Raw genomic sequence first — 24,380 nt, 5'->3', positions numbered from 1 at the left:
GCCCCTCCAAGGCCTAAGGTAAAGGACGTGACATATCCAAACACACATAATACACAAAAGACAAGTGACACGATACACACCGGGACTGCTCTGCCCTGCTCACCTCAGCACTGTGATCCAAAGCCAGGCTTTGCTTTTATGGGGCCTAAGGGGCCGCTTCATGGACACCCCCATCTCCAAAGGAGACTCAAAAACCCCTCCCAGTAATTCCCAAACCAGCACCCTGCTTGCATCCCCTCTCTGTGGGTTGTGGCCCTCTACTTATCTCTCGCACTCCTGGGGATGCCGGTCTCGGGTGCGAAGAAAGGCCGCCTCGTCGGCCGGGAAGGTCCTGCTGGCACCGGGCTGGTGTCTCTCAGACAGCTGTATTAAAGAAAACCAAACATCAGTGCCCGATCTCGGCAGCCCCGCCACCAAAACCCCACAAGTCTGCTACTCACCGTGCTCCTAAGAACGCTCAGCTGCTCGGGTCGCACGCGTCGGGCACGCTCGGAGACAGAGGCCGTCGTCACAGGGGGTGCCTGGGCTAAGAGGAGATGAGGTGATTTGGCATGGCTCAAACCTGAGGGGACCCTCGCTCCTCCTCCCTACTTCCCCGACTCACTGCAGCTCCTCGGCGGTTCCTGACCCGTAACTCAGGGCTGGTGAGAGCGGCAAACCCGGTCCATCGGCCGCTGGGGATGGGAGCTTGGCGTGCTCCGAGCGGATGGCCTAAAGCACAAAAACGAGAATGGAGACTGAGACGTGCCCCAGGAACTGAGAGCTCAGCAACAAGAAATGCTACTGATCACCTTGCTCTCCTGAACTTGACTGCTGGGATCCAGATTTACTTCCTAAAAATAAAGACAAAAAAAAAAAAAGCTGTAACAGGGCCACACTTGACACTCCCCCTGCAGAAACAAATGGTGACTGACCTGCTTGTGGGAACCCCCTCACCCAGGATGGGGGGGCTCTGCCACGGGTGCAATGCATCTGCACCTGAAAGAAAGTCAGAACATATGTCAAACACCTGCAGGATAACTCAAAACCTGCAAACACCTTAGGTCAATCTAGGAATGGCATCTAGAGTCCAACTACACCCCACATTACAAATTTCAACTTCCCGGGACTTCTCCTATTACACCAGGCTATGCGGCAGGGCAGAGCAGCTCCGGCACAAATGTGTGCACACACCCGTGACACGGGACAGACAGGACGTGACAGACAACGAGGACACAACACGGACAGAAATCTCGAGACAAGAACCATGACTGCAAGGAGCACAAGGACAGAAAATTAGATGACTGAGGTAAGATGGATGGCGAGCTGACGAGGCTCAGAGAAACCTGGAGGAACAAGATGCTAAACTGAATGATTTACTCCAAAAACTGCAAAGATGGATGCCCGAGAATCCTACGGCCAGAAGCCTCTACCTGCCCTCACCTTCTCACAAGTCCTAGTCCGCCATAATGGATCCTGGTGGGGCACAGCTGCCCATACAGCTCAGAACAAGACCTGAAAAGACAGCTGACCGGATGCTTCTAAAGAGACAAGAGAGTCTGATGCCTGTCTGAGCTCCTGAGGCAAAAGTTCCATGGCCTGGGTGCCAGGCCGAGGAATGCAGAGATCGCAGGTGCTAACAATGATGCCAGGGTTTCTGACAGGCCCCTCCAAGGCCTAAGGTAAAGGACATGACATATCCAAACAACACATAATACACAAAAGACAAGTGACACGATACACACCGGGACTGCTCTGCCCTGCTCACCTCAGCACTGTGATCCAAAGCCAGGCTTTGCTTTTATGGGGCCTAAGGGGCCGCTTCATGGACACCCCCCCATCTCCAAAGGGGACTCAAAAACCCCTCCCAGTAATTCCCAAACCAGCCCCCCGCTTTCATCCCCTCTCTGGGTCGTGGCCCTCTACTTATCTCTCGCACTCCTGGGGATGCCGGTCTCGGGTGCGAAGAAAGGCCGCCTCGTCAGCCGGGAAGGTCCTGCTGGCACCGGGCTGGTGTCTCTCAGACAGCTGTATTAAAGAAAACCAAACATCAGTGCCCGATCTTGGCAGCCCCTCGGCCAAAACCCCACAAGTCTGCTACTCACCGTGCTCCTAAGAACGCTCAGCTCCATCGCCGAGTCCCGTGATTCTTCCGCAGGGCTCGGGAGAGCGGCGCGCCCGGCGTGTCGGAAGGTCGGTGACTGGGGCTCGGCGTACTCCGAGTGGATTGCCTAAAGCGCAGAAACAGGAACGGATGCTTAGAGTTGCACTGGAAAGCGAGACTGGAGCATTAACAACTGCTTCTGTACCCTACTCAATGCTCACCTTGCCCACCTCATCTTGACTGCCGATATCCAGCTTTACTTCCTAAAAAGAAAAAGAACAGAGCTGTAAAAGAGTCACACTTTACACTCTTCCCTGCAGAGACAAACGGTGACTGACCTGCTCGGGGGAACCTCCTCACCTGGGATGGGTGGATGGATTTTGCCCTGGATTTTATCCTTCTGCATCTGAAAGAAAGCGAGGACAAAAGTCAAAGGGCTGCGGGATAACTTCACAGCTCCAAACATCTTCTGTCTATCTAGGAATATCTAGAGTCTGGCAACACCCCACAAACTGCAAGTCCCTGGGACTTGTCCTGTTGCAGCAGGCTATGCGGCAGGGCAGGGCAGAGCAGCTCCGGCACAAATATGTGCGGACACCCGTGACACAGAACGTGACAAACAGGGGGACGACAAACACGACACGTTATGCTTGTGGTGAGGGTCTTGAGGGGAAAAGGCAAAAGGGACCCCAAAGACACACTAGGTAACACGGTACACCGGACAACACGACGTGGACGCCTGAAAGCTGCCGTCAAAATTAGAGCCTCTCCCTTTAGCTGTCCTAAGAGGCCCCTTGGAGAAGATTGCTTTTCCCTCTGCTAATTTTTAAATCTGTCCCAGGAACTCCCAACCCGCTGCCCTCCCATTGTCCCATCTCCAGGACGTGGCCCTGACTTATCTTTTGGATGATCGGTGATGAGGATCCACGTTGCACCTGAAATGAGTCTGCCTCAGAGGGCCCCGTGATCGCCTGTTAGCCTCTCGGTCAGCTACAATAAAGAAAAACAAAACCAAAGTATGAGTACAGAGTTATGTGGGCCAAATCCCAGCGAGTCAGCTACTTGCCCTCTCCTGAGTGTGCCTGGCTCCTTCAGGCTCCAGCTTCATCCTGATTCCAAGGCTGTGGCCATTATCATGAGTAGCACCTGGGTAAGAGAAAGGCAAAGTGAAATGGCATTCCTGTGAGTGCAGTGGATGACCTTGTGTGCTGTAAGACGTGTGAATGCCTCCGCTATGCTTCTAAAAGGCCTGGGGTGGGGGGCTCAAATAAACACCCTTTCTCACCCTGCTGCCTTCAAAACCACCCCCCCAACAATATCTCCTAACCGGATACCTGCTCACCCTCCCTCTCCTAGTCACAATCCTCAACTCACCTGAAGCCTCAATCTCAAACATCATCTTGGACACTGGGCAGATCCCTCTTGTGACACGATGAATCTGCTGAAAAAAGTGTTGTAGTTGACACAACCTGGAGCCTCTGGAAGCTGCCCTCCTCCTAAAAAAAATACAAAACAAAATAAGAACAATACAGGAAATTACAAATGCACTTTACCACCCCTAAACACAAACCCCAAAACTGTGAACTTAAATACTCCCTGTATTCTATGCTGTTTTCTTCACAGTATCTTCAAAGCCTCTGTTGCTTTAGATGCCCAGAAACACCTGCTGAAAACAAGCTGAGATAAGCTGAAAGAGCCTCTTACCTGAAATGAGAGTGAAATGAGAGGAGAGCTCTGATCCCAGCACATCCCAGAGAGGGAATGAAGGCCCTGAGCAAAGGCTGGGGTTAATATACCCCTGATGGTGCCCGCCTCTCGTTCCCATGGCACCCAGGAAAAGGGAGGGGGGTGAATCCCACCTGGTATGAAAGCCCTCAGAGCAGTTGCAGCTGTTTGGCTCCTCTGACTCAAATTCAAGGGGAGTAGAGGGCTTGTTATAGAAGAAAACTCTTCTGAAAAATAACAGTGCTTTGTTTTTTGCAACAACTACTTGGAGTAAATGGGCAGGAAACTGGTAAGAAATAATACTTTCTGTTTAGGCAGCATAACTAGATAAATTGGCTAATTTGCTGTGACCTTACATAATTATTCCTTAGTGGCTATTAAGTAGTACTTCATGTGTGACTGAGCCCGGTGGAGAAGAATGCTTATGATATGAATCGTCTAAGTCTCCTTGGGACCTCTAATTAGGCCTATCTACATTATAAGTAAAAATAAGAAAAATAAAAGCTTCCCAGGCAGTGTAAGGGTTAAGTGCATGCCAGGCTCACCCTGCTCTGAGATACTTGGTCCTATGGCACAGAAAGAAGGGCCCTGAAATGTATTTTTAAACCCTTAAAATGCTGAAAAAAGCAGAGCTTCCTTCCAGTGAACCCCTTAAAAAGAGGAAATGGGGCAGTTACCTCTACTGAAACTAATACAATGGCAAATAAATAGCTTCTGCCCTTTAATTTACTCTCCTTAATTATTGGGAAAAGAAGGGTTTTCTTCTCTCTTTAAATCTCTCCAGGGATGAAAAAAGAGGGATTTTTCCCTCAGTTCAACTCTTAAGATGGAGGGACAGCTGGGCTTCTCCCTCAATTTAGGCCTCAGGACAATAAAAAGGGGGTGGCTACCCTTAATTCAAACCCATAAGAAACATTGTCAAGATTTTCCCCTTCTATTTAAACTGGGGAATAATCGAAAATGAGGACTCCCTGTCAATTAACACCCCGAACAGCATAGAAAAGGCAGGGATTCTTTCAACTGAGACCACTAAAATTGCAGGGGAAGCAGAGTCCCTCCCAGTTTGAACACAAAAAATAAAGGAAAAGGAAGCATTTTCCCTTGTTTCTAGACCCTTTTTCTCCTAATAACCCCTCTCCTTTCTGGGAGTGCTGTGGAGGGTCTGGGGGCTCTGGGGAGGGACTGGCACAGTAAAAGGGGAAAGTTGAAAGCCCTCTCCTGGAACCCCACATGCTGCCTGGCCTGCTCAGATGCTGCCCCTTGGCAAAAGGGCTCTTCCCTTGGCGTTTTCTCAAAGGGGACTGAGTGGTAATAGTTTCAAAAAAGGCAAATGATCCAAGAAATGTACAAAGAACAACACAGAATTAAGAATTAAGACAACGCTTATACCACTGGTTTCAAGCACTGCCTGGTTTTATTCTGGTCTTGCCTGAATAAAACATCTCCTTAGGGGAGGAATACTCCAGATAGAAGGATCAAGACTGTTTTTGTGTTCTGACCTTAGCCTGAGAATTGTACAGGGGAGAAGGGGAATTACCATTTCCATCAGTAAACTTTATTTGATTCATTCCAAGACTGGACATGCTAGCTGTGTTATAAGTAAATGCTTGAATTGTGAGAATAATTAGTATTGTAGTTCACAACATTTATGCTCTTATTGCAAAAAGTGTTAAAGTAATAGCTTTGTGGATGGGAATTACTAGTGCCTGGTGAATGAGAGATACTTGAAGAACCGTAAGAGACCACAGTTAAAGGGTGTCCAAACCAATTTGCCTGGAAATTATTTAAGAGAAAGTGACAAGGAAATAGAGGGCACGACCAGATTGGCCTCTGTTTTTTGCCACCGAGAAGATCAAATACACCTGCTGTGGGTTGCAACCTCACAGGCCTGGGAGGTGGGAGTATAAGGCATACTGGACCTCTGTTATTCCTGTTTCTGGCACTCATTTGTTCTCTTTTCCCTTTCAGGGATACCAGCAAGATTGTGTCACAAATGCTGCAGAAAGCATCGCGTGGAAAGAAACCAAAGTTCCTCTTTAATTACACACACCTATGTCAATAGCCACTGTTATAACCCATCCAAATTAAGAACCTGTAGGCAAAATGGAGTAAATTATTGGATTACAAGAAACTTAGGAAAAAGTGGTAATAGATTTGGAATTGAATGTCCAAAAGGAGAGAGAGGGATTTGTTTTACATTTAATCTTGACGGTTCGAGATTTGGTAAAAAAACAAATAATAAACGAAAAGGTAAAACCAGCACAGCAACTTAACTCTGTATTGACCCCAAATTATCTATTGAGTCGTATTACAAGACTCCAAGCAGTTATAGAAATGATAGCAAATGGAGCTGCCCAGGCATTGGAGTTAATATAAAGTCAGCTAAGCCAAACAAAAACTGTAGGGTATCAGAATAGGTTGGCTTTACACTATTTATTGGCCAAAGAAGGGGGTGTTTGTGGAAAGTTTAATAGATCAAATTGTTGAAAATTGATGACCACAGAAAAGTCATTCTAGAAAAAGCAAAAGAAATCAAAGAAGAAAAAAATATATATGCATATAATAACCCAGGTACCAGTCCAAAAATTAGAAAACAATGTTAAAACCTAGCTGGTAGGGTAATGTATTAGAAGAAATTAAGATCTTTCATTTTATGTGTTGCAACTATTTTTATATTTCTTCCTTGTGTAATCCCCTGTTTTATTTTGCCCACATAGTCCAGAAGATGCAAGTAGATAAGAAATATTGCTCAAGCCAAAGGATTTACAAAGAATAAGAGTGGGGATTGTGACAAATGCAGGTATTTTATGATTGGCTTTTTTGAAATACTAAAATGAATATTATATGTGTTGTGTTAGAAAGGAATGCTGTATTAATTCTCTTAAGTAGTGTGTTAAATATAGTTTTAGGTTATAAAAACTGTTAAAATAGAAACGATGCTATGTAAGATACTTTTTTTAAAGAAAGGACTTGCAGCAAGATAGCGGCCACAGGACACCTGGATCTTTCAGAGAAAAAGAATTTATATATATTGCCCTCTTATCAGAAGAAACAAACTTCTTCCTGCCTCCAAGGCGCTGTTAGGATTAGAAGGAAGAAGTGGATGATGACCAGACAGAATCCTGTGTTTGAATGGAATTTATGCACCATGTATGAAGTGTATGACTATGCAACAGGCTATTGCTTTTAAGGGTTAATCCTTTGTTAACGGGGGTCCTTTTTCAGGCTCATGCTGCCCAGAAAAAGGTACCCGGACGTCCGTAACTCTTTGTTTTTGTTGTCTCATATTGTCCTAATTCAAATTGTCCAAATTATTATTACTCTAATTGTATGACTATTTTTATAACCATTTTATTACTATTAAACTTTCAAAAATTTTAAAAGCAAGTGATTGATGTTTTTCACACCAGTCTGTTAGGTGGAAATTATCAAAAGATTTTTGTGAGTTTTCTAATTTTGGCATTAATGCTGGCAAATTTTCAGGGTTTACTGTCTATTTGTGGGTCGAGAAATCTGTCCCAAACACTGAGGGGACTCTGGAGCTATTTGGGAACAGTTCTTTTTCAAAATTCTTTTGTGTTGGGATCAAAGAGCTGGCATTTGCAGGGGCAAAATAATTCTCTGTCTGTCCTGTATTTATTAAAGCAGCTGTCATATTCCAACCTCCTCCTCCTCCTCCTCCTCGTCGCACGGTTTGTGTGCATGGATGTGGCTGTGCAGACGAATTGTGACACATAGTAGTCCCACTGGGTGCTAGGAGTGTGGAAGGCGAAAACGCAGAGGCACACCAGGTATCGGTTGCTCAGGGTTACGCGCTGCAGAGGGATCTCTCGGTGCCCGGCAGAGGGAGAGACGCGGAAGGATACACGCAAGGCGCTGCAGTTTTCGCCTGCTGTGGTGCCGTGTATAGACGCAGTGGCGGCAGAAGTGGCGTGACAGGGCACAGGGATGCCGGCTGTGGCTGGACAGCGGCACGCAGCGGCTCGGAACCGGGACCGGGCTGTACCAAAGCTGCGGCAAACGCAGTGGGGGGTGGCAGCGGGGCTGTGGAGATAGAACTGCGCATGCGTGCGGCTGATCCCGGAAGCAGCGCTGTGGTTCCATGAGTCGGCGCGGAGTGATATCGCTGGTGCTGGGGTTGTAGCAACTGCGCATGCGTGGGTTCCGTCACTACCGCAGTGCGGGCAGTCATCATGGCGCCAGGCGGGCCGGGGCGTGCGGGAGGCGGCGGAGCTGCAGGAACGGGAACGGGGCTGCGGCTGCGGCCGTGGAAGGGAACGCCGGGATGTCCGTGGTTGCAGGAGGCGGCGGAGCCGCGCCATCCAGCGGCTCTGAAGCGGGAGGGTGCGGTGGGGAAGGCGCGGCTCGGCCCGCCATGCAGCGGCTGCGGCAGGAGAGGGGAAGCGACCACGGGCGGCGCTGACAGGAGGCTGGGCTGGAGCGCCGCGGCGCCAGCACGGGGTGCCTTGGGTGGCTGGGGCGCCCCGGTAAGACAGTCATTAAAACACCCTAAAAATTATTTTAAAAGCCCTGAAAAAGCCCTAAAGGTATCCTAAACATTTCCAGAGAATTCCTAAACAACTCCTGCAAAAAAACCCCTAAAATATCCCTAAAAATCCCTGAAAAATCACCTGAAAGACCCTAAAAAACTGTTTAACCCCTACCTGTAACACTGTGGCCTCCAAACATCATCTCTACCTATTAATCGGGGTAACTGCAAGACCCTCAAACACCACCACAATCACCAGCTTGAGTTGGTCTGGACAGAACCAAATAAAATAAAATAAAAAGCTTTATAAATAGAGAAATTAAAAATAAAAATTAAATACAAAATAAAAAAAAAAAAAAGCTTTAAAAATGGGAAAATAAAAAAAATTAAAAAAATAAAAAGCTTTAAAAACAGAAAAATTAAAACTAAAAATTAAAAAAAAATTTAAAAAATAAAAGAAATGCTTTAAAAATAGAAAAATTAAAACTAAAAATGAAATAAAAATGAAATTAAAAAAATAAAAGAAATGCTTTAAAAATAAAAAATCAAAACTAAAAAATAAAATAAAAAATAAAATTAAAAAAAATGCTTTAAAAATAAATCAAAACTAAAAATAAATAAAAAATAAAATTAAAAAATAAAAATAAATAAAATAAATGTTTAAAAATAAAAAAAATTAAAACTAAAAATTAAATAAAAAATAAAAAAAAGCTTTAAAAATAGAAAGATCAAAACTAAAAATTAAATGAAAAATAATTTAAAAAATGCTTTAAAAATAAAAAAATCAAAACTAAAAATTAAATAAAAAAGAAAATTAAAAAAATAAAATAAATGCTTTAAAAATAGAAAAAGCAAAAAATAAAAATGAAATAAAAATAAAATAAAAAAATAAAATAAATGATTTAAAAATAAAAAAATTAAAACTGAAAATTAAAAAAATTTAAAAAGATTTAAAAATACAAAGATCAAAAATAAAAATTAAATTAAAAAAACATTAAAAAATGCTTTAAAAATAAAAAAATTAAAACTAAAAATTAAATAAAAAATAAAAGTAAAAAAATAAAATAAATGCTTTAAAAATAGAAAAAGCAAAAAATAAAAATGAAATAAAATATAATATTTTCAAAATAAAAAAAATAGTTCAAAAATAAAAAATTAAAACTAAAAATGAAATAAAAAATTAAATAAAAAAACTTGAAAAAGCTTTAAAAATAGAAAGATCAAAAATAAAAATTAAATAAAAAATTTTAAAAAGCTTTAAAAATAAAAAAAAACCCCTAAAAACTAAAAAAATAACAAATTTTTTTAAAAAAGCATTAAAAATAGAAAAAGCAAAAAATAAAAATGAAATAAAAATAAAATAAAAAAATAAAATAAATGATTTAAAAATAAAAAAATTAAAACAAAAAATTAAATTAAAATAAAATTAAAAAATAAAAAAGCTTTAAAAATAGAAAAAGCAAAAAATAAAAATGAAATAAAAAATAAAATTAAAAAAATAAAATAAATGCTTTAAAAATAAAAAAATTAAAACAAAAAATTAAATAAAAAATAAAATTAAAAAATAAAATAAAAAGCTTTAAAAATAAAAAAATCAATAATAAAAATTAAATAAAAAGTAAAAAATAAATGCTTTAAAAATAAAAAATCAAAAATAAAATTAAATAAAAACTAAAAAAATAAAATAAATGCTTTAAAAATAGATAAAGCAAAAAAAAATATGAAATAAAAAATAAAATTTAAAATATAAAATAAATAGTTTATAAATAAAAAATGAAAACTAAAAAATAAAAAATAAATTTTAAAAAATAAATGCTTTAAAAAAATAAAACAAAAAAATTAAATTAAAAAAAATTAAAATAAAATAAAAAGCTTTAAAAATAGATAAATGAAAAATAAAATTAAATAAAAAATAATTTAAAAAAGCTTTAAAAATCAAAAACTCAAAAGTAAAAATTAAGAAAAAAATAAAAATAAAAAAATTTAAAATATACTTTAGAAATATAAAAATAAAAACTAAAAATTAAATAAAAAGGAAAATTTAAAAATAAAATAAATGCTTTAAAATATAAAAATTAAAACTAAAAAAAAGTTTAAAAAAAGCTTTAAAAATCGGAAAATTAAAAAAATATTAAATAAAAATTAAATTTAAAAAATAGAAATAATTAAAAATAATTAAAAAACAAAATAAAATCCGTAAAGTGCTGTAAAGTACTGTAAAAGTTCCATAAAAGGTAGTGTCGTAAAGCGCGACTGTAGAAAAAACGCACCTTTTACGACAGTCGCGCTTTACGGCACCTTTTACGACAGTTTTACGACAGTCGCGCTTTACGACACCTTTCACGACAGTCGCGCTTTACGGCACCTTTTACGACAGTTTTACGACAGTCGCGCTTTACGGCACCTTTTACGACAGTCGCGCTTTACGGCACCTTTTACGACAGTTTTACGACAGTCGCGCTTTACGGCACCTTTTGCGACAGTCGCGCTTTACGGCACCTTTTACGACAGTTTTGCGACAGTCGCGCTTTACGGCACCTTTTGCGACAGTCGCGCTTTACGACACCTTTTGCGACAGTCGCGCTTTACGGCACCTTTTACGACAGTTTTGCGACAGTCGCGCTTTACGGCACCTTTTACGACAGTCGCGCTTTACGGTACCTTTTACGACAGTTTTACGACAGTCGCGCTTTACGGCACCTTTTACGACAGTCGCGCTTTACGGCACCTTTTGCGACAGTCGCGCTTTACGGCACCTTTTACGACAGTTTTGCGACAGTCGCGCTTTACGGCACCTTTTGCGACAGTCGCGCTTTACGGCACCTTTTACGACAGTTTTGCGACAGTCGCGCTTTACGGCACCTTTTGCGACAGTCGCGCTTTACGACACCTTTTACGACAGTCGCGCTTTACGGCACCTTTTACGACAGTTTTGCGACAGTCGCGCTTTACGGCACCTTTTGCGACAGTCGCGCTTTACGGCACCTTTTACGACAGTTTTGCGACAGTCGCGCTTTACGGCACCTTTTGCGACAGTCGCGCTTTACGGCACCTTTTACGACAGTTTTGCGACAGTCGCGCTTTACGTCACCTTTTACGACAGTCGCGCTTTACGGCACCTTTTACGACAGTTTTGCGACAGTCGCGCTTTACGGCACCTTTTACGACAGTCGCGCTTTACGGCACCTTTTGCGACAGTCGCGCTTTACTGCACCTTTTACGACAGTTTTGCGACAGTCGCGCTTTACGGCACCTTTTGCGACAGTCGCGCTTTACGGCACCTTTTACGACAGTTTTGCGACAGTCGCGCTTTACGGCACCTTTTGCGACAGTCGCGCTTTACGGCACCTTTTACGACAGTCGCGCTTTACGGCACCTTTTACGACAGTTTTACGACAGTCGCGCTTTACGGCACCTTTTACGACAGTCGCGCTTTACGGCACCTTTTGCGACAGTCGCGCTTTACGGCACCTTTTACGACAGTCGCGCTTTACGGCACCTTTTACGACAGTTTTGCGACAGTCGCGCTTTACGGCACCTTTTGCGACAGTCGCGCTTTACGACACCTTTTACGACAGTCGCGCTTTACGGCACCTTTTACGACAGTTTTGCGACAGTCGCGCTTTACGGCACCTTTTGCGACAGTCGCGCTTTACGGCACCTTTTACGACAGTTTTGCGACAGTCGCGCTTTGCGGCACCTTTTGCGACAGTCGCGCTTTACGGCACCTTTTACGACAGTCGCGCTTTACGGCACCTTTTACGACAGTTTTGCGACAGTCGCGCTTTACGGCACCTTTTGCGACAGTCGCGCTTTACGGCACCTTTTACGACAGTTTTGCGACAGTGGCGCTTTTACGGCACCTTTTGCGACAGTCGCGCTTTACGGCACCTTTTACGACAGTTTTGCGACAGTCGCGCTTTACGGCACGTTTTACGACAGTTTTGCGACAGTCGCGCTTTACGGCACGTTTTACGACAGTTTTGCGACAGTCGCGCTTTACGGCACCTTTTTGCGACAGTCGCGCTTTACGGCACCTTTTACGACAGTTTTACGACAGTCGCGCTTTACGGCACCTTTTACGACAGTCGCGCTTTACGGCACCTTTTACGACAGTTTTACGACAGTCGCGCTTTACGGCACCTTTTACGACAGTCGCGCTTTACGGCACCTTTTACGACAGTTTTACGACAGTCGCGCTTTACGGCACCTTTTACGACAGTTTTACGACAGTCGCGCTTTACGGCACCTTTTACGACAGTCGCGCTTTACGGCACCTTTTACGACAGTTTTGCGACAGTCGCGCTTTACGGCACCTTTTGCGACAGTCGCGCTTTACGGCACCTTTTACGGCAGTTTTGTGACAGTCACGCTTTACGGCAGCTTTTACGACAGTCGCGCTTTACGGCACCTTTTACGACAGTTTTACGACAGTCGCGCTTTACGGCAGTTTTATGGAAATTTTACGGCACTTTACAGCACTTTAGAGTTTTTATTTTGTTTTTCATGTATTTTTAATTAATTTTATTTTAATAATTTTGGTTTTTTTTAAATTTTTTCTATTTTTAAAGCTTTTTATTTTATTTTTTAATTTTTTTATTTGTTTTTATTTTTAATTTTCCTATTTTTAAAGCTTTTTATTTTATTTTTAAAATATTTTTAAATTTAATTTTTCGTTTTTTAAGCATTTATTTTTTTAATTTTGTTTTTTATTTAATTTTTATTTTTCTATTTTTAAGGCTTTGTATTTTTTTAATTTTATTTTTTATTTATTTTTATTTTTAAACCTTTTTATTTTTTAAATTTTTTTTTTATTTTTAAAGCATTTATTTTATTTTTTAAATATTTATATTTATTTTTAATTTTTCTATTATTAAAGGTTTTTATTTTTTAATTTTTTTTAAATTTTTCTCTTTTTAAAGTATTTTTTAAATTTTTTTTATTTTTCTTTTTAACTTTTCTTTTTTTAAAGCTTTTTATTTTTTTAATTTTTATTTAATTTTTATATATTTCATTTTTTTATTTTTAAAGCATTTATTATATTTTTTAATTTTGTTTTTTATTGATTATTTTTCTATTTTAAAAGCATTTATTTGATTTGTAAATTTTTTATTTAATTCTTAATTTTTCTATTTTTAAAGCCTTTTTAAAATTTTTTTAATTCGTTTTTATTTTTAATTTTTCTATTTTAAAAGCTTTTTATTTTTTTAATTTTATTTTTAATTTTTTTATTCTTAAGTTTTCTATTTTTAAAGCATTTTTTTTTAATTTTGTTTTTTATTTTTCTATTTTTAATTTTTGTATTATTAAAGCATTTATTTTTTAATTTTGGTTTTTTTCTAATTTTTATATTTATTTTTTCTATTTTTAAAGCATTTTTTTTTTTTGTTTTTTATTTAATTTTTATTTTTTAAATTTTTTATTTTCAAAGTTTTTGAATTTTTAAATTTTATTTTTTATTTATTTTTATTCTTAATTTTTTTATTTTTACAGCAGTTATTTTTTTAATTTTATTTTTTATTTAATTTTTATTTTTAATTTTATATTTTGAAACCTTTTATTTTTTAATTTTTTATTTCTATTTTTAATTTTTCTATTTTTAAACCTTTTAATTTTATTAATTTTTAATTTAATTTTTATTCTTAATTTTTCTATTTTTAAAGCATTTATTATATTTTTTAATTTTGTTTTGTATTTCTTTTTATTCTTAATTTTTCTATTTTTAAAGCATTTATTTTATTTATTTAATTTTATTTTTATTTAATTGTTATTTTTAATTTTTCTATTTTTAAACCATTTTTTAATTTTATTTTTTATTTAATCTTTATTTTTAATTTTTCTCTTTTTAAAGCATTTTATTTTTTTAATTTTCTTTTTATTTTTTATTTCTAATTTTTCTATTTTTAAAGCATTTATTTTTTTACTTTTGTTTTTTATTTAATTTTTTTTTAATTTTTCTATTTTTAAAGCTTTTTATTTTATTTTATTTGGTGCTGCCCAGACCAATTTAAGCTGGTGATTGTGGTGGTGTTTGAGGGTCTTGCATTACGGCACTACATTTTATGGAACTTGTACGGCACTTTACAGCACTTTACAGTTCGGTTTTTTTATTATTTATTTTTAATTAATTTTGTTATTTTATTTTTTTATTTTTTTCTATTTTTAAAGCATTTTATTACATTTTATTTGGTGCTGCCCAAACCTGCTGTAGTGCATTTTTATACTTTGTAATACTTTGAAGTAATTTTTCCCAAATGGTTTATCCCAAACTGTACCCCCCTCCCTTTACCTGTGTTATCCCTCTCCCGGGATGAGATCATCCCCAAACCCCCACCCTGGCTCTCTGTCAATCACTCAGCCTCCCATCCCCCCCCATGCAGAAGTTTCGGTCCAAGTCCTCGAGTGATCAGCCAGAGGCTGGGAGTCAGCCCCCCAAGCCTTGCCCCATACGCTGTCCTATATGTCTATCCCCCAGCATCCATCCCTTAGGGTCACTTAATGGTTGGTAGGATGTTATCTACTGTCCGTTTCCACCTCCCTTAAATTGTAACCTTGGCACATCTCCCGGGGCTCTCGGCAGGAGCCCCCTGAGGTGCAGGAGCTCCTTTGGGGGTCCTAATAAAACCTTGGATTAACCCCTGCTAAGAGTCGGCCCTTTATCTTCTACCGCTGTCTCTGGTGTCTCTTCTGCTGCAAAGGCGACCAGGCCAGGTGCCCTCAGTACCCTCGGGGCACAGAGAGTGTCTGCCCCCAGCCCAGGTGCCCTCAGTACCCTCGGGGCACACACAGAGAGTGTCTCCCCCCAGCCCAGGTGCCCTCAGCACCCTCGGGGCACACACAGAGAGTGTCTCCCCCCAGGCCAGGTGCCCTCAGCACCCTCGGGGCACACACAGACAGTGTCTCCCCCCAGCCCAGGTGCCCTCAGTACCCTCGGGGCACAGAGAGTGTCTCCCCGCTGTTGGCCGTGTCGGGGCTGCCCCCTGGTGTCTGCCAACTCGGGACCGGCCGAGGGTTACTGAGAGGCTCGCACAAACCCGCTTGGCCGCTGATTGTGGTGGTGTTTGAGGGTCCTCCAGGACAAGGGAGGAGATGAGAATCTTGACTCCCCCTTTCAGAAGGCTGAAATATTATTTTATGATCTCTATTATATTAAAAGAAAATTAGACATTAGAACTACACTAAAAGAGCAAGGAGACATCAGAAAGCTGGAAAGGAATGAATAATAAAAACCTGGGACTGCTCACAGCCCCGACACCGCTGGACCATGATTGGTCATCAAGTAGAAACAATGCACAGGAGACCAACCCAAGATGCCCCTGTTGCTAAACCATCTCCAGCCCACACTCCACAGCCAGCAGATTGTTATTGGTTCCATTTCTGTTCTGAGGCTTCTCAGGAGAAAAAACCCAGCAAAAGGATTTTCATCAAACACATCAGTGCCAGGTGATGGCACAGGCAGCATGGGCTGCCAGAGGTCACTGTGTCATCCCTGCCAGCCCAGGTGTCACAGCAAGGAGGAGAGAGTTCACCCTGTGCTCACACTGCAATACAGAGCAATACAACACAACACACACATTAACACAACATTATAACCTTTTTCTATTTTCATTACTTGTGGATTTATTGTTACAGGACACCCAAAACAACAAAAGCACACAAAAAACAGCACTCATCTACCATTAACACCCCCTTCAAATGACACACAAACTCACCATCCCTCTGATCACAACTGCTAAATTACACCCCAGCAATCATTGGTCCTCGGGAACGTGGTTCCCTGGAGCCTCCAAAAATTCCTCCTGCCTGAAGAAATACCCGGTCCCTGGAGGGTCTGTGCCCAAACTTTGGCGATGAACGTCGCCTCGCAGACCAACCGGGACCCAGGAAAAAAAACCCAGCCGGGGGGGAAAAAAAAAGAAAAAAAAACAGCCGGGGGGGTGGGGGGGCTAAACCCGGCTGGGGATTTTTTACTCTAAATTTACAAATGAGTTGAAAAACCTGAAAAGCAAAAGTCACACACACAATGTTAAATCCAGTCACAGCATGCGCTCACACACGCAGAGACGAGCAGACGCAGACAGACACAGGCACGTGCTCTCACACACGCTCACGCACTCCTCCCATTTAAACGTTCCCTGCGGCTCTTCCTCGAGACGCTGAAGAACGTGCTTCCACGCTTCTTCTGGCTGCCGCTCCTCGACGTCAAATGGTAGATTCTGGGGAAATCAGTAGCCTCAGGGACCTGTGAGACGACAGGAAGCGGTCAACGAGTGGCTGACAGCTAGGACTTGTCCCCGCTCTGACCGATAAATTTTCTACCCTAAACCCCACTAAAGACAGATGAACAGTAAAGTTTTTATAACTCTGCTACCTAACTGTGACTACATGCCAGGGCAGGGCAGCTCCGACCATAAGTGGTACAACATGAGTACACACAATAAAGGCAGACGCATACAGTGCAAGTGTACATGGAGTGTAAGTCCATACAATATAAGCCAGCATAGGTACACACAATGTAAGTACATACAGTGTAAGCCAACATAGGTAAACGCAATGTAAGTACATACAGTATAAGTACATACAGTATAAACCAGCATAGGTACAAACAATGTAAGTACATACAGTATAAGCCAGGACTTGAGATAGCTCTCTGGAAGATTAATTCTTGAGCCCTGTACCCTTTGAGAAGATGGAACCTACAGAACTACTGCAGTCACGTGAGGAGGGTGTAAGACGCTCCCTCAGGAAGTCCAAGAGAATGGCGTGGAAAAAAAGGCACTACCAAAGCTGGTAGTGAAAAGGAAGATGGATGAGAACATCTTGTCCCTTTGAGACATTCCTGTCTCAAAGAGTAAAAAGGTAAAGATGCCGGAATAAGGGATATCCGGAAAGGAACGTGAGTAGAATATGGCCTACGTGGCACGGAATAGTGCCGATAAAGCGGTGAGACGTAACAAAGGCCTGTGACACGTAAGACGATGGACACGGACTACATAACACAGACATGGACAACATAACACGGACATGGACGACATAACATAGACACAGATGACATGACACAGAGACGAGTGACAACTGCCTGGCACTGTCCCCGTAGGGACCCGAGATTCCTAACGCAAGATGAGCCAGAGGCTGATGATGCCAAAGGAAAGGAAGCCCTAGGACGAGAGCACGTGATGATGAAACGGAACTCGTTAAAACAAGTTAGTGCCGAAGCAGTTAAGAGGATGCTCGAGAGGGGCAGCGAGCCTAGAGAAGGAAGCGGACTGCCGGGTGACCGTGGCCGGAGCTCCGGACGTGAAGGCGAGCTCCTCGGGGGAAAGATCCGTGACGACGTCGAGTCGAGGGAGGCGGACGACGCAAAGTTCCCGAGAATGTGGAGATGGGTCGGAACTGCCCTGCCCGGCAAAGGCTCTGGCGAGGCTGAGGGGAAACCCTCTCCCTTTACTTCCAGAGAGCCTGCCCCGCTACAGACCTGTCCCCTAAGCTGACATCTGATTGCCTCCTGTGATAGTAAAGGCTATTCCCCTTCTCCCAACCGCTGGCCCCGACACTTAGCTTTTGGAAGATGAGAGGACAAAATCCATCCTCGGTCAGACGTGGACGTTGAGATGCTCTCCGTGTGTGCTTCGGTGCTGCCGTTTCCAAGCTTGGGCTACGAGCCTCCTCAGGGTACCTAAGACAAAACAGAAAACCTGACTATTGCCCTCAACAACAGTAATCCCCGGGACTCCTCTGCACCACTGCCCCGGCTCACCTCAAATCTTGATTTGGCTCCGGAGGGTGCCCGGAAGATACCTGCAAAGAGAAAAGGGACACGCTTAGCATGCTGCTGTGTAACGCTCACCTAGGAGTCAGCCTGCCTAAACGCCAACTCACCTGCCCTCCTCTGTTCCTTGGCGTGCCTAGGGCAGCGACAGCACCTGCAAAGAAACAAATTGGAAAAGCATGCTGACATACTGTGAAAACACAACCTCCCTAATCTGACAAGGATGCCACACCGATACCTTAAGCTGCACACACCTGGCATAGGCGTGCTCGGCCAGGAGAGATGGCAAGTGGACCACCTAAAATAAAAAAACAAGAGGAGATGCTTCGAGCTGCACCAAAACTGAGACCTCAGCCATAACAACTGCTTCTGAACACTATTCAATGCTCACCTCGCCCACTCGGCCTTGACTGCTGCTCTTGGCCTTGACCTCCTAAAAAGAGAGACAACGAACAATGCTGTAACGGCCACCATTTATGCTTCCTCTGCAGAAACAAACATGGACTCACATGCTCGGGGCAATCCCCACACCCGGGATGGGGGGCTCTGCCCTGGATTTTATCCTTCTGCATCTGAAAGAAAGTCAGGACAAAAGTCAAACTGTTGCAGGGTAACTTAATCGCTCCAGATATCTTGTGTCCAACTACACCCCACATTACAAACTTCAACTCCCCGGGACTTGTCCTATTACACCAGGCTATGTGGCAGGGCAGAGCAGCTCCGGCACAAATGTGTGTGCACACACCCGTGACACAGGACAGACAGGACGTGACAGACAACAGAGACACAACACGGACAGAAATCTCCTGGCAAGGAAAATGGCTGCAAGGACTGAGAGAATGCAAAAGGAGATGACCGAGGGGAGACTGATGGTGAGCTGATGAGGCTCAGAGAAACCTGGAGGAAGAAGATGCTAACCGAATGATTTATTCCAAGAACTGCAAAGATGGATGCCCGAGAATCCTACGGCCAGAAGCCTCTACCTGCCCTCACATTCTCACAAGTCCTAGTCTGCCATAATGGATCCTGGTGGGGCACAGCTGCCCATACAGCTCAGAACAAGACCTGAAAAGACATCTGACCAGATGCTTCTAAAGAGACAAGAGAGTCTGATGCCTGTCTGAGCTCCTGAGGCAAAAGTTCCATGGCCTGGGTGCCAGGCCAAGGAATGCAGAGATCACAGATGCTAACAATGATGCCAGGGTTTCTGACAGGCCCCTCCAAGGCCTAAGGTAAAGGACGTGACATATCCAAACACACATAATACACAAAAGACAAGTGACACGATACACACCGGGACTGCTCTGCCCTGCTCACCTCAGCACTGTGATCCAAAGTCAGGCTTTGCTTTTATGGGGCCTAAGGGTGTGCACTTCATGGACACCCCCATGTCCAAAGGAGACTCAAAAACCCCTCATGGTGGGTCCCTACCCTGCGCCCCGCTTTCATCCCCTCTGTGGGTTGTAGCCCTCTACTTATCTCTCGGACATCTGGGGATGCAGGTCCGTGTCAGGTGCAAAAGAAGGCGGCCTCAACATCTGGGAAGTTCCTGCTGGCACTGTTGTTCAACAACTCCCTGTTGTTTCTCAGTCAGCTACGTGAAAGAAATCCAAACATCAGTGCCCGATCTTGGCAGCCCCTCGGCCAAAACCCCACAAGTCTTCTACTCACCGTGCTCCTAAGAACGCTCAGCTGCTCGGGCCGCACGCTTCCGGCACGCTCGGAGACCGAGGCCGTCGTCACAGGGGGTGCCTGGGCTAAGAGGAGATGAGGTGATTTGGCATGGCTCAAACCTGAGGGGACCCTCGGCTCCTTCTCCCTACTTCCCCGACTCACCGCAACTCCTTGGCAGCTGCTGAAGGCCACCTGGATGGCACCTTTAAATAGAAGAGTTCAGGGCTTCATCACCAGGTCCTGTAACGCGTCCACAGGGCTCGCACGTGCAGGGAACCCGGTGCATCGGCCGGCTGGTGACGGGGGCTTGGCAGGCTCCGAGTGGATTGCCTAAAGCACAAAAAAGAGAATGGAAGCTTAGAGCAGCACCAGAAACTGAGACCTGAGCAATAACAGCTACTTCTCTCCACTGCTCACCTTGACTGCTGGTATCCAGATTTACTTCCTAAAAAGAAAGACAAAGAACAGAGCTGTAACAGAGTCACCACATACACTTCTGCTGCAGAGACAAATGGTGCCTCACCTGCTTGGGGGAAACCACTCACCCGGGATGGGGGCCTCTGGCACACATTCAATCCATCTGAATCTGAAAAAAATGTCAGGACAAGAGTCAAGCTGTTGCAGGATAACTTAAGAGCTCCAGATATCTTGTGTCCATCTACAAATCCCACCTAGAGTCCAACTACACCCCAAATTACAAACTTCAAATCCCTGGGGCTTCTCCTGTTGCACCGGGCTATGCGGCAGGGCAGAGCAGCTCCGGCACAAATGTGTGTGCAGACACCCGTGACACGGGACAGACGGGACGTGACAGACAACGGGGACACAACACGGACAGAAATCTCTGGGCAAGAAGGATGACTGCAAGGACTGAGTAGATGCCAAATGAGATGACCGAGGAGAGACTGACGGTGAGCTGATGAGGCTCAGAGAAACCTGGAGGAACAAGATGCTAACTGAATGATTTATTCCAAGAACTGCAAAGATGGATGCCCGAGAATCCCACGGCCAGAAGCCTCTACCTGCCCTCACGTTCTAACAAGTCCTAGTCCGCCATAATGGATCCTGGCAGAGCAGAGCTGTCCATACAGCTCAGAACAAGACCTGAAAAGACATCTGACCAGATGCTTCTAAAGAGACAAGAGAGTCTGACGCCTGTCTGAGCTCCTGAGGCAAAAGTTCTATGGCCTGGGTGCCAGGCCGAGGAATGCAGAGATCGCAGGTGCTAACAATGATGCCAGGGTTTCTGACAGGCCCCTCCAAGACCTAAGGTAAAGGACATGACATATCCAAACAACACATAATACACAAAAGACAAGTGACACGATACACACCGGGACTGCTCTGCCCTGCGCACCTCAGCACTGTGATCCAAAGCCAGGCTTTGCTTTTATGGGGCCTAAGGGGCCGCTTCATGGACAGCCCCTGTCACCAAAGTGGACTCAAAAACCCCTCCCAGTAATTCCCAAACCAGCACCCTGCTTGCATCCCCTCTGTGGGTCGTGGCCCTCTACTTATCTCTCGCACAGCTGGGGATGCCGGTCTTGGGTGCGAAGAAAGGCCACCTCATCAGCCGGGAAGGTCCTGCTGGCACCGGGCTGGTGTCTCTTAGACAGCTGTATTAAAGAAAATCAAACATCAGTGCCCGATCTCGGCAGCCCCGCCACCAAAACCCCACAAGTCTGCTACTCACCGTGCTCCTAAGAACGCTCAGCCGCTCGGGCCGCACGCGTCGGGCACGCTCGGAGACCGAGGCCATCGTCACAGGGGGTGCCTGGGCTAAGAGGAGATGAGGTGATTTGGCATGGCTCAAACCTGAGGGGACCCTCGCTCCTCCTCCCTACTTCCCCGACTCACTGCAGCTCCTCGGCGGTTCCTGACCCGGAACTCAAGGCTGGCAAGAGCGGCAAACCCGGTCCATCGGCCGCTGGGGATGGGAGCTTGGCGTGCTCCGAGCGGATGGCCTAAGGCACAAAAACGAGAATGAAGACTGAGACGTGCCCCAGGAACTGAGAGCTCAGCAACAAGAAATGCTACTGATCACCTTGCTCTCCTGAACTTGACTGCTGGGATCCAGATTTACTTCCTAAAAATAAAGACAAAAAAAAAAAAGCTGTAACAGGGCCACACTGGACATTCCCCCTGCACAGACAAACGGTGACTGACCTGCTTGTGGGAACCCCCTCACCCAGGATGGGGGGCTCTGCCATGGATGCAATGCATCTGCACCTGAAAGAGAGTTAGAACATATGTCAAACACCTGCAGGATAACTCAAAACCTGCAAACACCTTAGGTCAATCTAGGAATGGCATCTAGAGTCCAACTACACCCCACATTACAAATTTCAACTTCCCGGGACTTCTCCTATTACACCAGGCTATGCGGCAGGGCAGAGCAGCTCCGGCACAAATGTGTGCACACACCCGTGACACGGGACAGACAGGACGTGACAGACAACAGAGACACAACACGGACAGAAATCTCCTGGCAAGGAAAATGGCTGCAAGGAGCACAAAGACAGAAAATTAGATGACTGAGGTAAGATGGATGGCGAGCTGATGAGGCTCAGAGAAACCTGGAGGAACAAGATGCTAACCGAATGATTTATTCCAAGAACTGCAAAGATGGATGCCCGAGAATCCTACGGCCAGAAGCCTCTACCTGCCCTCACCTTCTCACAAGTCCTAGTCCGCCATAATGGATCCTGGCGGGGCACAGCTGCCCATACAGCTCAGAACAAGACCTGAAAAGACAGCTGACCGGATGCTTCTAAAGAGACAAGAGTCTGACGCCTGTCTGAGCTCCTGAGTCCAAAGTTCCATGGCCCGGGTGCCAGGCCGAGGAATGCAGAGATGGCAGATGCTAACAATGATGCCAGGGTTTCTGACAGGCCCCTCCAAGGCCTAAGGTAAAGGACGTGACATATCCAAACAACACATAACACACAAAAGACAAGTGACACAATACACACCAGGACTGCTCTGCCCTGCGCACCTCAGCACTGTGATCCAAAGCCAGGCTTTGCTTTTATGGGGCCTAAGGGGCCGCTTCATGGACACCCCCCCATCTCCAAAGGGGACTCAAAAACCCCTCCCAGTAATTCCCAAACCAGCCCCCCGCTTTCATCCCCTCTCTGGGTCGTGGCCCTCTACTTATCTCTCGCACTCCTGGGGATGCCGGTCTCGGGTGCGAAGAAAGGCCACCTCGTCAGCCGGGAAGGTCCTGCTGGCACTGGGCTGGTGTCTCTCAGACAGCTGTATTAAAGAAAACCAAACATCAGTGCCTGATCTTGGCAGCCCCTCGGCCAAAACCCCACAAGTCTGCTACTCACCGTGCTCCTAAGAACGCTCAGCTCCATCGCCGAGTCCCGTGATTCTTCCGCAGGGCTCGGGAGAGCGGCGCGCCCGGCGTGTCGGAAGGTTGGTGACTGGGGCTCGGCGTACTCCGAGTGGATTGCCTAAAGCGCAGAAACAGGAACGGATGCTTAGAGTTGCACTGGAAAGCGAGACTGGAGCATTAACAACTGCTTCTGTACCCTACTCAATGCTCACCTTGCCCACCTCATCCTGACTGCCGATATCCAGCTTTACTTCCTAAAAAGAAAAAGAACAGAGCTGTAACAGAGTCACACTTTACACTCTCCCTGCAGAGACAAATGGTGACTGACCTGCTCGGGGGAACCTCCTCACCCGGGATGGGTGAATGGATTTTGCCCTGGATTTTATCCTTCTGCATCTGAAAGAAAGCGAGGACAAAAGTCAAAGGGCTGCGGGATAACTTCACAGCTCCAAACATCTTCTGCCTATCTAGGAATATCATCTAGAGTCTGGCAACACCCCACAAACTGCAAGTCCCTGGGACTTGTCCTGTTGCAGCAGGCTATGCGGCAGGGCAGGGCAGAGCAGCTCCGGCACAAATAAGTGCGGACACCCGTGACACGGAACGTGACAAACAGGGGGACAACAAACACAACACAGCATGCTTGTGGTGAGGGTCTCGAGGGGAAAAGGCAAAAGGGACCCCAAAGACACACTAGGTAACACGGTACACCGGACAACACGACGTGGACCGGAACTGTTCTGCGCTGCCCGCCTGAAAGCTGCCGTCAAAATTAGAGCCTCTCCCTTTAGCTGTCCTAAGAGGCCCCTTGGAGAAGATTGCTTTTCCCTCTGCTAATTTTTAAATCTGTCCCAGGAACTCCCAACCCGCTGCCCTCCCATTGTCCCATCTCCAGGACGTGGCCCTGACTTATCTTTTGGATGATCGGTGATGAGGATCCACATGGCACCTGAAATGAGTCTGCCTCGGAGGGCCCCGTGATGGCCTGTTAGCCTCTCGGTCAGCTACAATAAAGAAAAACAAAACCAAAGTATGAGTACAGAGTTATGCGGGCCAAATCCCAGCGAGTCAGCTACTTGCCCTCTCCTGAGTGTGCCTGGCTCCTTCAGGCTCCAGCTTCATCCTGATTCCAAGGCTGTGGCCATTATCATGAGTAGCACCTGGGTAAGAGAAAGGCAAAGTGAAATGGCATTCCTGTGAGTGCAGTGGATGACCTTGTGTGCTGTAAGATGTGTGAATGCCTCTGCTAGGCTTCTGAAAAGCCTTGGGGTGGGGGCTCAAATAAACACCCTTCCTCACC

At 44.5% G+C, this 24,380-nt stretch overlaps 1 long non-coding RNA gene across 1 annotated transcript; it reads right to left on the bottom strand.

The window, feature by feature from the left end:
• Nucleotides 1-20,899: 20,899 nt before the first annotated feature.
• LOC129047069 (uncharacterized) lies at nucleotides 20,900-22,515 on the bottom strand. The gene is made up of 5 exons (XR_008509030.1): nucleotides 21,907-22,515; nucleotides 21,785-21,826; nucleotides 21,598-21,704; nucleotides 21,434-21,519; nucleotides 20,900-21,356 (listed from the first exon to the last, which is right to left on the bottom strand). It is a non-coding gene; the product is annotated as an uncharacterized LOC129047069 (long non-coding RNA).
• Between the last annotated feature and the right edge of the window lie 1,865 nt (nucleotides 22,516-24,380).

The sequence above is a fragment of the Molothrus ater genome, chromosome 36, assembly GCF_012460135.2.
Source record: "Molothrus ater isolate BHLD 08-10-18 breed brown headed cowbird chromosome 36, BPBGC_Mater_1.1, whole genome shotgun sequence".
Lineage (NCBI taxonomy): Eukaryota > Metazoa > Chordata > Aves > Passeriformes > Icteridae > Molothrus > Molothrus ater.
This window is presented reverse-complemented; position numbering and strand designations above follow the sequence as displayed.